Source organism: Mus pahari, chromosome 4, assembly GCF_900095145.1.
Source record: "Mus pahari chromosome 4, PAHARI_EIJ_v1.1, whole genome shotgun sequence".
Lineage (NCBI taxonomy): Eukaryota > Metazoa > Chordata > Mammalia > Rodentia > Muridae > Mus > Mus pahari.
This window is the reverse complement of record NC_034593.1, coordinates 111,822,180-111,827,204: the sequence shown is the minus strand read 5'-3', so window position 1 is coordinate 111,827,204 and position 5,025 is coordinate 111,822,180. Positions and strand designations below refer to the sequence as shown.

General features: G+C 40.1%; 1 non-coding gene across 1 annotated transcript; it reads left to right on the top strand.

Moving 5' to 3' along the window:
- The first annotated feature begins 2,691 nt into the window (after positions 1 to 2,691).
- On the top strand, positions 2,692 to 2,822 carry LOC115063969. Its single transcript, XR_003843812.1, has one exon. It is a non-coding gene; the product is annotated as a U6atac minor spliceosomal RNA (small nuclear RNA).
- The last annotated feature ends 2,203 nt before the right edge of the window (positions 2,823 to 5,025 follow it).

Here is a 5,025-nt window from a genome sequence, read left to right as displayed (position 1 = left end):
TNCGCACCACGATGTACAACGTCCACAAGCAGAGAGACACTGAAATTGATAGAGAAGAAAGTGGGGAAAGGCCTCGAAGATATTTTTCCCTGGGCACAGGGAAAAATTTCTTAACAGAACAACAATGGCTTGTGCTGTAAAATCAAGAATTGACAAATGGGACCTCATAAAATTGCAAAGCTTCTGTAAGGCAAAAGACAATGTCAACAAGACAAAAAGGCCACCAACATATTGGGAAAGGATTTTTACCAATCCTAAATCTGATAGAGGACTAATATCCAATATATACAAAGAGCTCAAGAAGCTGGACTCCAGAAATTCAAATAACCCCATTAAAAAATGGGGTACAGAGCTAAACAAAGGATTCTCAACTGAGGAATACTGAATGGCTGAGAAACACCTGAAAAAATGTTCAACGTCCTTAATCATCAGGGAAGTGTGAATCAAAACAACCTTGAAATGCCATCTCACACCAGTCAGAATGGCTAAAATCAATAATTCAGGTGACAGCAGATGCTGGCGAGGATGTGGAGAAAGAGGAACACTCCTCCATTCCTGGTGGGATTGCAAGCTTATACAACCACTTTGGAAACCAGTCTGGCGGTTTCTCAGAAAATTGGACATAGTACTACCGGAGGATCCAGCAATACCTCTTCTGGGCATGTACCCAGAAGATGTTCTAACTGGTAATAAAGACACATGCTCCACTATGTTCATAGCAGCCTTATTTATAATAGCCAGAAGCTGGAAAGAACCCAGATGTCCCTCAATAGAGGAATGGATTCAGAAAATGTGGTACATTTACACAATGGAGTACTACTCAGCTATTAAAAACAACGAATTTATGAAATTTAGCCTAATGGATATATCTGGAGGATATCATCCTTAGTGAGGTAACCCAATCTCAAAAGAAGTCACTAGATATGCACTCACTGATAAGTGGATATTAGCACAGAAACTTAGAATACCCAAGATACAATTTGCAAAACACAAGAAAACCAAAAAGAAGGAAGACTAACAGGTGGATACTTCATTCCTCCTTAGAAAAGGGAATAAAATACCCATGAAAGGAGTAACAGAGACAAAGTTTGGAGCTGAGAGGAAAGGATGGACCATCCAGAGATGTTTATTTTAGGGCTGAGCAGTTGATACTCTTATTCTCTGCACACTGACCACTTGTGTTAATTGCTATCCACTGCAAAAAGAAGCCTCTCTCATGAGGGTTGAAAGATACACTTATCTGTGAGTGTAACAATTAGTCATCAGGAGTCAGTTTAATACTGTCTTTTAAGCAGAGTAATCATAGTAGGTTCTCCTCTAGGGTCTATGACCAATTTCTTGGCTCTTGGCTCTGATAATAGTACAAGCTATAGGTTTTAACTTGTAGTATGGATTTTAAATTAAATTAGCAAGTGGCTGTTTACTTTCATGACATTTGTGTCACTATTGCACTAGTGGGCATATCTTGCTGGTCTGGTCATTGTTGTAGCTCACAGTGTTCACAGATGGGTAAGATTCATGGATCTCTTTCTCTTCTAGTAGTGTATATAGCACCTTCTGGCACTATAAAAGCTAGCAAGGTACCTGGGTTCAAATCCCAGCACGTACCTAAAAAGCTGTACATAGCCCTGTGTGCCTGCTATTCCAGCACTGGGAAATGGGCAGAGACAGGAGGATCATTGGGATTGGCTGCCCAACACATTGTTCTGAGGTCAGTGAGATCCTGTCTCAATAGAGTAAGGTGGAAAGCTATACAGCAGAATATCCTACACCATATTTGGTCTCTTCATAGATGTACAAACCCACACATGCACACACATTACACTCACACCCATACATACACGAAATATACAGTAAACATTTTCTTAAAACTATTGAAAAGCTCCACAAAGTGAATTATGAGAAATCCAGGAATTAGCCTACACTATGGACTCTGAAGTGCTTATTTTGATCTCATACTATAATTTGCATCAAGGGCATTCATACGAACAAAACTATAAGCCCTCTTTCTTGTATTATTCCCTTTTGGTGAACCAATTTAGAAAAAAGAATTCACAATCTCATGGTTTGACATTTATCTGCAAAGTGTGCACTTTTATTCTATCAATGGGTTGAATTTTAAAATCTCTACCCTCCTGAATTTATTATAGCTTATGCTAGATAACCCTGTGCTTTGTTTCCTCTAGTGGTCAAGAAAAGTATCTTCAAATACAAACCAAAGTATCCTAAAATCACAAAAATAATACATAGAATCAATTGATCCTAATGTGTGATACTTAAGAAATGGGTGTTGGTGCTGGAGGGCCAGTTGACAAACTACAGAAGTTGTGAGGTTACTTGTCTGTTTAGTAGAGCAAGTGTGCATCATTTAAGACATGCCTGTGAGTATTCCTGTGTAAACTTCAGTTCATGGTTGAGAGAGGATTGGTGGTTACATATGTAGATACGGAGATTGGGATGTCCACAGACATGCGGATATCATTTTAACTCAGGATTCACACTACCCCGCTGTAGTGACTCACACCCTGCCTTTCTCCTGGCACCATATGTTCTTCATAGTGAGTCACTAAACTGTGTCACTGGGACAGCTTATTTAAGTCAAGTTTTAAATGATAGAATTCTATTTTCCCACATATGCCAGGAAGACTCAGACAGAGCAGATATGACTAGATTAATTAGGTTTTGGAACAGGCGCTGTATGAAAGGAGAGAAAGCCCCCACTCATTCCCCTTGATGAGGATGGAAGAGGCCCATAGGCCGAACCGACACACAAATAGTTAAGGCATTGCCACCTACTTTGTGGCTTCTAACCACTGTGTTTTCTAGACGGAGTTCAGGGACCCTGTGGAAGAGTTAGAAGGACAGAAGGCCCTCGAGGAGGAGATGGTGACCCCACAGGAAGATCAACTGTGTCAACTAACCTGGACCCCTAGGGTTGGGGGAATATGGTGGGACTGCCCTCTCAGAGGTGACGAGGAGGGGTGGGGGAGAAACTCTTTAAGGGGGACCAGGAGGGGGCAGCATTTGAGATGTAAATAAGTATTTTTTTAAAAGATATGAAACAGGATCAATATCAGATTATAATGGAAAAAATGAATCTCTCTCTCTCTCTCTCTCTCTCTCTCTCTCTTCTGTGTGTGAGTGTGTGTGTGTGTGTGTGTGTGTGTGTGTGTGTGTGTGTGTGTGTGTGTGAACTACACAGAACAGATACAGAGGCCAATGGAAATTGGAGTGCTTCTCATTTAGACAATGATGTGTTATTAATCTCATTATTTGAAATAGGGTTGGAGGGAGTAGAATTGATATTTTTGAGAGTAAGAATAACCACTACATTTAACTCATATTTATATTAATATTGTTTAATTCTGTGTGGCAGTAACTGGGTGGAAAACTTACACAACAGTAATTTATTTCTCACAGTACTGAAAGCTAGGAAACCAAAGATTGCAATACAGCCTGTATTTTTTTCATTGGTTATTAATATGGTAACTTGAAAATTGCATCTTCCAGAGGGTAGAAACAAACATCATATTCATCTTAGAGTTACAGCTTCTATTGCTGTGAAAAAAAATGGCCAAAATGAAGTTCAGGAGGAAAGGGTTTATTTGACTTACACTTCTATATTGCTGTCCATCGTTGATGGAATTCAGCACAGGAATGCAGAGAAAAAAACCTGGAGGCAGGAGCTGATGCAGAGGCCTTGGAGGATGCTGCTTACTAGTCTGCTTCCCATGGCTAACTCAGCCTGCTTTCTTACATTACCCAGGGATGGAACCACCCACAGTGGCCAGGTCCCTCGCCATCAATGAGCCTTAAAGCTCAGATCTTATGGAGGCATTTTCTCAGTTAAAGTTCCTTCCTTTCAGATAACTCTGGTCTGTGTGTCAAGATTACATAAGATTAGACAGCACAACTGACCCCTTGTCAGCTTGACACACAAACACATCATTATTAAGCCACGCCGTTACTTTCTTATTCAGTCTCAAGATGATACATTAAAAACATAAATGAACATAAATTTAAAAACAAACATAAGTATGTCCTGCAGTCTTTTATAAATTCAAACACATTACAATTTCAGACTCTTTAAAATATCCATAGTCTCTTTACTTCAGCTTCAGGCAGACTTTTTGGACAAGGGTAAAAAGCAGCCACATTCTTTACCAAAACATCACAAGAACAATTCCTAGGCCACTTACATCTGTTCTTCTTTGAAATACCTCAAGCCAAGGGCCCCACAGCTTAAATCATCCTCAGCATCATTGTCTTCCATTTTCCTACTATTATAGCCCATAAATTCTGCTTAAAGCATTCAGCTACTTTTTATTATTTATTTATTTATTTATTTATTTATTTATTTATTTATTTATTTATTGGGTTAGATGTTTTCATTTACGTTTCAAATGCCATCCCCTTTCCTAGTTTCCTCTCCGAAAATCCCCTATACCCTCCCCCTCCCCCTGCTCCCCAACCCACCCACTCCTACTTCCTGGTCCTAGTATTCTCCTATACTGGGGCATAGAATCTTCGCAAGACCAAGGGCCTCTCCTCCCATTGATGGCCGACTAGCTGCTACATAAGCAACTAGAGACATGAGCTCTGGGGGTACTGGTTAGTTCATATTGTTGTTCCTCCTATAGGGCTGCAGAGCCCTTCTCAGCTGCTTTTTAAATCTGAAGTCTACATTTCTCTAAACAAAAACATGGTCAGAACTGTCACAGCAATACCCCAGTCCCTGGCACTAACTTCTGTTTTAGTTAGGGTTTCTGTTGCTGTAAAGAAGACACTATGACCACAGCAACTCTTATAAAAGAAAACATTTAATTGGGGCTGGCTTACAGTTTCAGAAGTTTAGTCCACTATTGTCATGGTGGAAAGACAGGGTATGGGAGAAAAAGCAGAGATTTCTACATCCATTCTGCAGGCACCAGGAACTGACTAAGACACACTTCCTCCAACAATGCTACACCTATCCAATAAGGCCACATCTCCTAATAGTTCCACTCTGTATGAGAGTAAGGGAGC